At 36.3% G+C, this 10,706-nt stretch overlaps 1 non-coding gene across 1 annotated transcript; it reads left to right on the forward strand.

Annotated features, from left to right (window-relative positions):
- The first annotated feature begins 9,376 nt into the window (after positions 1–9,376).
- On the forward strand, positions 9,377–9,482 carry LOC115275579. Its single transcript, XR_003901643.1, has one exon. It is a non-coding gene; the product is annotated as a U6 spliceosomal RNA (small nuclear RNA).
- Positions 9,483–10,706: the final 1,224 nt, after the last annotated feature.

Genomic DNA, 10,706 nt, shown 5'->3' on the forward strand with positions numbered 1-10,706 from the left:
CCATTCAGGAGAATACAAATGGCTGATCGCTGGTTCAGTCAGGGAGCACCGAAGGAAAACAAAGCCATCTGTGTTCTGAGCAGCTCTCAGGTAATCTAGGACTTCCAAGTTTTGCAGCTCTCCTCTGTTCAACACACAATGGTTAGCCTCTCTCTTCTGCCCTCCGGTAAGATTCTCTGAACTGAGAGGAACACCACGGAAGAAATAAAAGTCATACAGTCTTGGTTCTTGAAGGCATGAGCAAAGTCCCAAGTTCACTCCCTGAAAATGAATTCATCCAGCCTCATGTGTCTCCCTTGTACTGTGCTTTGCCATAAATGCTTCAAATCCATTTTTGATACTGCAAAGCAGCATATTTCATGAAATATGTGATAAGTTCACACATCTGAGATTAGAATTTGGCTGATTGTCCTTTCAAATGCTAAATAAAAACCAGGTTGATTGCTATAGCACTTTGTCACAGATACCAAAAGGAATCCATATATCACAAATGGAACTGGGGCATACTCACGCCAGATTCGCTGTCTAAATATACAAATTAATTCTTCAAGAAATAGATTTCTGTAAAATACCAATAAAACTGGTGTCTTTCATAGTGTTAAAATCTCTTCTGTAACATAATTGGCATAAATTATTTGAAAAATAGTTCCAAAGGCATGATCTAAATGTTCTAAATAGCATTTTTCATGTTTTTAATAGTGCTGAACTTTTCATCTTAAATTAGCCTTCTATAAAATATTTATAAGACAACATGCAAAGTGTGTAAAAATCTTTATCTCCTGTTCTTGCCTTTTGTTAACTCTCTACAGAGTGACATAAACAATAGCAGTGAACAAGATGAGAGATACATGCTATTGTGCACAAAAATTATATTGCATCTCATTAAACTTGGAAGAAAAAAATAAACTTAAGATGAAAGACAAGGCATTTATGGCATGACATTAAATTGTTGTAACTATCATAAAATCACTGATATTAACATTCTTCCTGAAATTAAATTTGAAATAAATTGAACAGTTGTCTTGGTAACTTTTTTTTGGTAATAGTTTTTTGAGAAGTTGACATGCACAGTTCCTTTTTATGTTTCAGGACTTAAAAAAGACTTGTAAGAACACGAAGAGAGGATTGATGTTGAGAATCTCAGCAGGCAAACTTTTCTTGTTCAAGATTTGTCAAATCAAAGAATATCACTAGAGTATCTGAAACGCCTTTCTAGAAAAGTTATGACCTATCAGCAGTTATTCAAATTGGGTTGAAAGTGGTCTTAACCTGATTGGATAATATAAATCTTGAGACGATAGTAGAAAAACGATGGGGGAGGAGAAATAAATCCTTCAGCCATCCCATAAATCATGTTAAAGAGCCTTTCACCTCCTATGTATCAGGGTTAAATTTATACATTTTAGCACACTTTAATATAATGTGTGGACAGAGATGAATATTGCATTGAGAGTTGATTTATATGAGTTTTAGAAGTTCCTATAAAACTAATTTTGTGTTTTCTTATAAATTAGTATCACACACCTATTTGGAATGAGTATTTAATGGGAAGCTTCCAATAATATTTAAAGTATAAAAGTACACAAAATATGGAGACTTTCAAACACTTAACCATCTTCTGAATACAATTTTGCCAGTTCTTTTCGGTTTTATACATTTTTTGAAGGATAAATCAAGAATTAATGTCAAGGTATTTCCAAAAGCGACAGATTTATATGTCAAGGACAATCTGACATTCATTAATCCATAATAAAAGTACAAATACAAAGAGAACATACTATTTCTTATTTGGTATCAATTAGATTAATCAAGTACTTAGAAAGTAGTGGGGGGGAAATACTTAAACTGATGCTAAACATCTGTTTGTCCAAGTTATGGATGAGGTTGGTTCAGACATACTGAAAAGTTTCATGATTCTATGATTCTAAAATACCAAAAGGATAATGATAAGGATCAAGGAGAACTGAGTCTCCAAAAAGAAGAGTTAGAAAAGAACTCTGTAAACCATCTTAGTTACACAATTCCCTACATGAACTCATATTCAGTTATAAGCCAACTATATAATGATGAAGTAGTTACTGTTTTTGCTTGCTATAATCTCTTGGCCTTACCCTGTCACACCAAAAGTTGCTTAATATGAAAGTCTTTATCTAGCTGTGGAGTACCCTTGCCCTAGGTGGAGGGCAAGCCAGAAGTAGTTGTGAGTTAGAGCCCCTGAAAGTAGCTTTCAACCAATGATGAAAGGGAGCTGGAGGACACACACCCGAGCAATGTCACCCCTCAGCTGGGATAACTTTGAGCTGTACTGTTTCCCAGGGTTCTCTGGTAGGATAGCTCCGGTAGGTCTCAGTGGTAAATATCTTGGTAATACTACACTATTGACTAGCTTACCCTTGTTTTCCTGTCTCAATTCCCTATTTTCTTTTTTTCTATTATTTTTTTACATTTATTTATTTTTGAGAGACAGAGAGTGAACAGGGGAGGAGCAGAGAGAGAAAGAGACACAGAATCTGAAGCAGGCTCCAGGCTCTGAGCTAGTGGTCTACACAGAGCCTATGTGGGGCTCGAACCCATGAACCGTGAGATCATGACCTGAGCTGAAGTCGAATGCTCAACCAACTGAGCCACCCAGGAGCCCCTCAATTCCCTATTTTCTACTGCTATCTCCAGTGATCACCTCTCAGGTAAATTACTGGGTAAGACTACCTTTTGGGGATGGCTTTTGGAGAAACCCAAACTCTTGGCACAAATTAACTCAAAAATGAATCAAGTAACTTTATATGTGATTAGTTAAGTGACACTAATATTGGACAAAAAAGCAAAGTCCTTGTTATTGACTGATAGGAAATTTTATAATGTGTGGATAAAATATGTGAATGACCACACATGACAGGCATGATAGCAGCGTTTCTCAGCCTTGCCACTGCTTACAGGCTGACATGGACAGGTGTTTGTTGTGGACAGTGTCCTGTACATTGTCAGATGCTTAGCAGGATCGTGGCCTCTACTCACTAGATGCCAGTAACATCCTCCTGTTGTTAGTCTCTGGAGACTTTGAAACATGGTGGTGGGGGGGAGGTCATCTTCCATTATCCCCTTTGAAGAACCAGTAGATTATAGAAAAGACTTCATTTAACACATTCAACTAAATTCACTCATTAAACTATCACATACAGAATAAGTATTATGTAACAGGCATTGTGTTAGTAAATGATTAAAAAGCACATGTAGGTCCCTGATTTCAGACCTTACATTCTAGTCAGGGGAAAAGAACTAAAACAAACTATTACCTCACAGTGAGAAGTTCTCCATAATTCAGAGGCATTTTCCCAACGTAGGCTATAGAATGAATAATTTCTTGCCAAATTTATATATATATTTAATTATCCCCCAAAATTATATATATATATATATATACACACACACACACACACATATATATACATATATATAATTATATATATACATATAATTATCTCCAAGGTGTGAGTGTATGTCTGCAAATTGTGCATGATTTTAATTCTGATGAAGCAAAAGACTGTTAATTTTCCCTGTGGAAGTTCTGCATGGTGGGAGTGAAGGATGAGGTATCGGCCCTTGGGTTTTGTTTCATGCCTTCTGTGCTGAAATACGGTGAGAGACTGAGCACATTTTGCTTTCTTTCACTGTTGCAATTTTTGTTCTTTTTCTTTCCTCCTTTCATGCATATGGCCCATAACTTCCACCTACCTTCTCCCAAAAGTTCTTTTTTGTTAAATAACATGCCTGCTTCTATTGGACAAATTCAAATGATTATGATAACTGCAAAAATCCAAGAAGAACTGGAAGGTAAATTTTCTTAATTTTTAGTCCATTTTTCTGAGAATTGTTATAAGATTTTCTCTCCTAGTCTCATGTGACTCCTCTTCTTATGAATCATATGAAATTGTCTTCACCATGCCGTAGCATGTCAGTTGTGTGAGGCACAGTGGGTTCCCCCAGTATCTCTTTGTGCTCATCAGGGCTGCAGCTGTGGAAGGCCTTATCCTGTGATCACTTGAGTCTCTGGACCTCTTCCCCTGTTGACCTGTGCACGGGACACACGAAAAGTGACAAGGGCAGCAGCATTAATGCCTCCAGAGCAGCTCTCGGCCAATGACGGAAGAAAGGGTGAAAATAACTATCCCAGCTTCTGACATGTTTCCCACACTCTCTTCTAGAATTTTCCAGGGGTGCTGAGCCACTGTGTAGTCTATTTATTGGCTTCCTTTCCTTTCCTGTCTCAGTCTCTCACACCAGTATGATACTCTCTAGGATCCATTCATCTTATGATACTCTTTTGGATGGGCTGAAAGAAAGATCTCCACTTTTTAGAGTTTATAATCTAACAGGAATGGTGGAAATCATTACTAATGTGCACCATATTATTAATGCATAAAATACTACTATTCTCTTAGACACTATATAGGATCTGCTGTTAAAGGGAGAAACTCAGGCTGGGGATGTGAAGTTACAACATCTGCATACTTTCTTCATATTGATTGATTTTCATTTTTTTCTCTTTGTGAGGGTAAAAGAAGGTAATGTTATAATAGGTATTAAATAAAATCCTATGGTACTTTTACCTTTTAATGGCTTGATTATTTTTTAATGTCATACTGCTGTCCTGAAAGTCAGAGTTCTGATAACCAGTTTTGAGGGAAGCATGTAAGAAACAAATGTAATCTGTCCAGCAGAGGCATGACCCTTACTCACACCCAGATCAGACAAAAGCCATATCAGTGCAAAAAATCATCACACCGATCGTTCCGATGACACACAGAAGCACCTGGTATATCTGGAGTGACTGCTTTTTTGCATAAACTCACAACTGACATGAAGGTTAAAATGCTGCTTGTTACAGCAACATGTAGAAAACATAATTTGGGCAGTCGCGGCAGAGAACAACTGTGTATTTTTTGAAGTAACAGACTCATCGAAGTCCAGGCCTACTATTTAAAATTTCACAGTTGAATGTTTTCATTTTGTCCAGGTTTTCAAAACCCATATTGTATGTGATTTACACGGTGCCACTTTGCTGTTTTCAAATCTATGCAAATATAGTGGTGGGTGTAATAAATTCTTAATACATAATTTTAAACCATTCTGTGCTGCTTTTAGCTAAGTGTGGTAAAAGATAAATGTGCATATAAATGTGAGAAAGGTGCTGTTAAGTAAAGAAACATTTACTAAAGGAATCATTTTGCAATTGGGAGATAATAATTTCCAGTATGTTTTCTTTCACTGAAAATAAAAGATTATATGACTGTACCGAATTGATGACAGTACCAAATATGTTATTTTGAACTAAGTACTTTCTTTAGATAAAGAAACCTGGTTTTAGAGCCGTAGTTTTTGTTCTATTTAGTTTTCTTCCTCATTTTGTTTCTCTCTTGCCAAGGTACTTCCCAGAAGGATGTTAAGTGTATGAGCTAAAACACAAGGGATTACAAAAGATACAAAGGAGAGAAATTATTCTCAAATACAATTATCCAAATATTATTAGGACATATTTGTGATATAGCGATGTATACTCTGGAATAACAACACAATAACAAAATCTAGCAGTGGGTTTAACAACAACTACAATTTCAAAGTAGAGCAACATTTCAAGATATCTGTAAAATGTGTACTAGAAGTACGAAGCGTGTAACTTCCATTAGCGATGGAGTATGAGTATTAATACTACTGTGGTTTGTTTCCAACATTCATAACTAAAGAACATGCTGCCAAAAAAGACATAATTTTGTATGTACTACTAATCAAATTCGCAAACCTCCTAGGTTCTGTTTGAAAGCAACAACAGGACATGGGTTAACAGTGCGAAAGGAACCCTGAGGAGGGCGCCTGGGGGACTCAGTCAATCAAGCGTCTGACTTTGTCCAGGTCATGATCTCAGGGTCTTTAAGTTGGCGCCTGGCATCGGTCTCCGTGCTGACAGCTCAGAGCCTGGAGCCTGCTTCAGATTCTGTGCCTCCCTCTCTCGCTGCCCCTTCCCTGTTTGTGCTTGCTTGCTTGCTCTCTCTCTCAAAAATAAACATTAAAGACAAAAAGAATGCTGAGGATCTGCTAACCGAAACTTGTTTTCAAAAAGAAATGATTGGAAGTTTCCACAACTCAGTTTTCATTTTTTACCTTGGTAATAATTCAAATGGAAGTGTATATCAATAAAAATTAATACAGTAGTCTAATAGCACAGGTGTTGTAAAGAATATGGTAAGCTGGAGAACACAGGCTCTTTCTAAAAGAAATTGCATACACATGCCAAATAAAAAGTCTTAAAGTCCAAGTCAGGGCCACTGATTTGCGACCTCTGATAAAATGTACAAAACCAAAAGACAGTTTTGAATATTTTATATTTTTGAAAGCTATTTGCAAGTATCATCTTCTGCCTTTTCCACCCACCTACATTCTCTAGGTAAGCAGGTAATATTATCTCTGTCTCACAGGAGGAACGTAGATGAAGACAATCTCTGTCACAAATCCAGTCAGAAAACCTAGACATAATGGCCAGTATTCTACTTTCCTCTAGAGAATAAAAAATTCCTGAGACCTGTGTTGGTAAGACATTTTTAGAAAAGAAAAGGCAACAGAAGAAAAGAGAAGAGAAGAGATCAAATTTTGGGTAGTGTAGGAGCAAACAGTAAAAGTTAACTTGCAAATGAATGCATACGATAATAAGTCCCTGTGTGCTGAGTTGTCGACTCTATGCACGGCGCTCAGTTCCTGACTGGTATATATTTCTAGTCTTCCTAACGATTCTGCAGAATAGGCCTTGGCATCAATATTAGACACCTAGACTTTATTAGACCGGAAAAGGAGTTCAATTATGGAAATCTCAGAGTGCTCCCTGTCACCATAGAGCCAAAACATCATCATAACTGCTCTCTCTCATTCTCACTTCCATATTGTCCTAAGCTGAATCTTCTAAAACCAATGCAAAGATAGAAATAATAATTTAATCAGAATGTTACTTTCTCAGTTTCGGTAACTAAACTTGCCACAGAAATAAGTCAGGCAGAGAAGGACAGATACCATATGTTTGCACTCACAGGTCTAACAGGAGAGACCTGGCAGCGGACCATGGGGAGAGGAAGAGGGAAAGAGAGCTGGGGAGAGTGAGGGACACAGATCATGGGAGACTATTGGATACTGAAAACTAACCATGGACTGAAGGGGGAGGGGGACGGGGAGGGGGGTGATGGTCATGGAGGGGGAAAAAATAAACTTGCCACAAAATCTTTTGGCCTCTGTATCTGTTGACTTTAAGAATATCAGCTTGTATGGTATAGGTAAATTTTACCCAGTGGATTTTTAAAATTGAGATTATGAAATCCATACTTTATGGAGGAGAGAAGCAAGAGTATGGCAAGACTCAATTTTGTATAAAATGTTTTATCATTATTTAGTCAATTGAAAATAAAATTAAAATCGATTTATCTAAGCATCAATATCAAGTAAGTATTAAAATCTTTAATTCTCTTAATGCACTATTGGAAAACTTGATGCTATTTTTGCTCTTTTACTGAAACAAATGTATATTGATAACACAGTTAATAGATCATGTTGAACTGTCTTCACATTACAAAGCTTTTCAATTTTTTTTCAATTTTCAAATAGTTAAAATTAATCGTATATTATATTCTGCTGTCACTTAAATTCAAAATTTAATGATATATATTTTATTTGTGTTTGAAGCTTTAGAAATGAAAGTAGAAAATAAAATAAGTTAATATTTACAAAGAAAACCCTGGGAAGTATTAAATTTAAGTGTGTATGTCACTGCAGATAAAAGCAATTTTTCTCTTATCTATACAGCTTCTAATTTTCAACAAAAGCTTATATTACTGTCCTAATAAAAATTAAGCTTGTGTTAAAAATATGTTAGAATTTCTTGCATGCTTTCTTATTCTGCCCATAGAAAAATCATACTTGTTGTTGTTGTTTTTTTTAAATCTGTAAAATGGAGAAAAGTCATGCAGGGCAATGGACCAGGGAGAAAGTAACTGAGATTCCTTGCAATGTGGTAAACAAGGGCCTCTGTGACAAGGTGACATCTGAGTAGAGACGGAACAAGGAATAGAGCCATATAGGAAGAAGAGTGTTATAAGAGGCATCTGGGCAAGAGGAGGACAGAAGTTGTCAGAGAGGACACTTTCAAGTACCATTTCTCAGCACGTACTATGTATGTATGTTATGTTTTTCCCTGCTGTGAAAGTAGCAAACAACCAAATGACACGATTCTTACACTAGAGGAATTTTAATTTGAGCCAGGTAAGAAGGGTAAGAAACAGAAAAGAGCTAGAAAACAATTCAAAGGAATTTCTCTTATATAAAAAACAGTCCATATCAATTTAAAAAACCCATCATTGATACCACTTAATCTAAGGTATTAAAGACAGATTCTACATTTAGATGATACTAAAGCTTGCAGTATCTACTCTCCTATAATTAAAAGCCATTGGCTGTTTGCATTTAAGTCTTTTTTAATGATTCAGGATTAAGAGTCTATGCTTTGTCCATAGTTTTAATTTTTAAAACTGCATTATATTTCCTTTCATGGCAATATGAAAACACCTCCTCCAACTGTAAAGTACTTTTGACAAATCCTTCAGCAAACTCTAAAACATCAAAGCAAGAAAAATGCAGGAGATTTAACATTTACGAGATGTTCTTTGGATCTCTTCAGATATTGCTATTACCCAAAATTTTTTAAATGTACTCTTTTAATAAACACTTGACTGTTTTGCATCACGATGCCACGGCTCTCCAATTAACTTGACACCTCGTCCTTTGTGCGAGAAGTTTCAATCATGTGCCAAATATATTTCTGCTGCAATTGAAGATCTATCCTTTCACTGACTCATCTGTGAGATGCAATGTTTAGCTGATCAAAACGTATCATGGAGAGTGGAATTGTGTGATATCACACAGGTCTGACGTCAAGCCCGTCCAGAAAAAGATCACATAAATATTAGACTAAAAAAGAACTTTGACTTGGGAGAAAGAAGAGAATACGTGTTGGATTACTAACAGTTGGAAACTGGTGGAATCAAAAGGTTGATAAAAACCTTGTGGGAAAGACGTGGGTTCAATCCAGTCCCCTTTCAAGTGGACAACCAATGCTCTCAGGTGTCCCTGCAACAAGAAATCATTGAGAGCCTATGGATAACTATGGGACAAGCCCCTTGAGTGAAATGTGTACAGTGCAAATCTATGAAGTTTCACACATTCATTCAACAAATACTCAAGGCATGAGGCTAGGAAAGACAACTTTAAGTAGATTAGACATTATCTCTGCCCTCAAAAGGCCTATAATTTAGAAAGCTTACAATCAAGGAAGAACATTATTATAGGAATGCTCACTTTAGCAGCACCTACTCTAAAACTGTAATGGTACAGAGAAGGTAACTATGTCCCTGAGCTGGGAAGGCAGGCAAATGTGTGAAGTGTTCTCTATTTTTCAAAACTTGGTTCTCAAAAATTGTTATAGAAACTAATATGAAAAGGGCTTTGATATACATACAAACATATGATGTAAAATCCATTTTATGCGGTTCACAAAAAAACTGCTTTAATATAAATACACAGGTTAAAGGTGAAACAATGGAAATAAATTTACCATTCAAACATTAATTAGGAAAATGTGACGATGGCTTTAATAAATAAGACAAGAATTGATAATTGTTGGTAAGGATGTGGAGAAACTGGAACATTCATAGATGCTGGGAAGGAAAATGACGCAACTACTTTGGAAAACAGTGTAGCAGTTTCTCATGCAGTTAAATACAGAGGTACCTTGTCACCCAGCAATTCTGTTCCTAAGTATATGCCACAGAGAAATGGGAACATGTACATGAAATTTACAAGTGTATTATTCATGATGACCAAAAAGTGGAAAAGCCCAAATGTCCATCAAGAGATAAATGGCTAAATCAACGTGGCACTGATGGGTGGGCAGAATAAAGGCCTCCAAATATGACCATGTCCTAATCCCTGGAACCTGTGAGTATGTCTCTTTACATGGCAAAAGGGACTTTCCAAACAAGTGTACGGTAAGGACTTTGAGACAGGAAGGTTACCCTGAAAGATCAAAGTGCTCATTGCAATCACAAAGCTCCTTAAAATTTGAAGAAGGAGAGAGAAGAGTCAGTCACAGTAAGTCCATGTGAGAACTCAAACCTGCTTTTGTTGGCTTTGAAAATGGAGAGAGAATGCCATAAAGCAAGGACCAGGGGACATTTCTAAAAGATGGAACAAAGAAGGAAATGAATTTTCCTCAGCTCTCACACAGGAAGGCAGCTCTACCATCATCTTGATTTTAACAAAGTGAGACGTGTATTGAATTTCTAATCAATAGAACTGATAGACGATACATTTATGTTGATTCAAGGCACTAAATTTGTGATACCTTGTTATATCAGCAATAGGAAACAAAAATGCTATTCAATGGAATATAATTGAGCTATGAAAATAAATAGGCATTGATACATGTTACATCATGGATGAAGATTGAAAACATTATGCTAAATGCAACAAGCCAGTTACAAAGAACACATATTACATGATTCTACTTATATGAAATGTCCAGAGTAAGCAAATTTATAAACATATAAAGCAGACTAGAGGTTGCTTAAACGTGGAGTATGGGGATCTAGCAGGAACAGGGTTCACTGCTAATAAATACG

The sequence above is a fragment of the Suricata suricatta genome, chromosome 12 (assembly GCF_006229205.1).
Source record: "Suricata suricatta isolate VVHF042 chromosome 12, meerkat_22Aug2017_6uvM2_HiC, whole genome shotgun sequence".
Taxonomy (NCBI): domain Eukaryota; kingdom Metazoa; phylum Chordata; class Mammalia; order Carnivora; family Herpestidae; genus Suricata; species Suricata suricatta.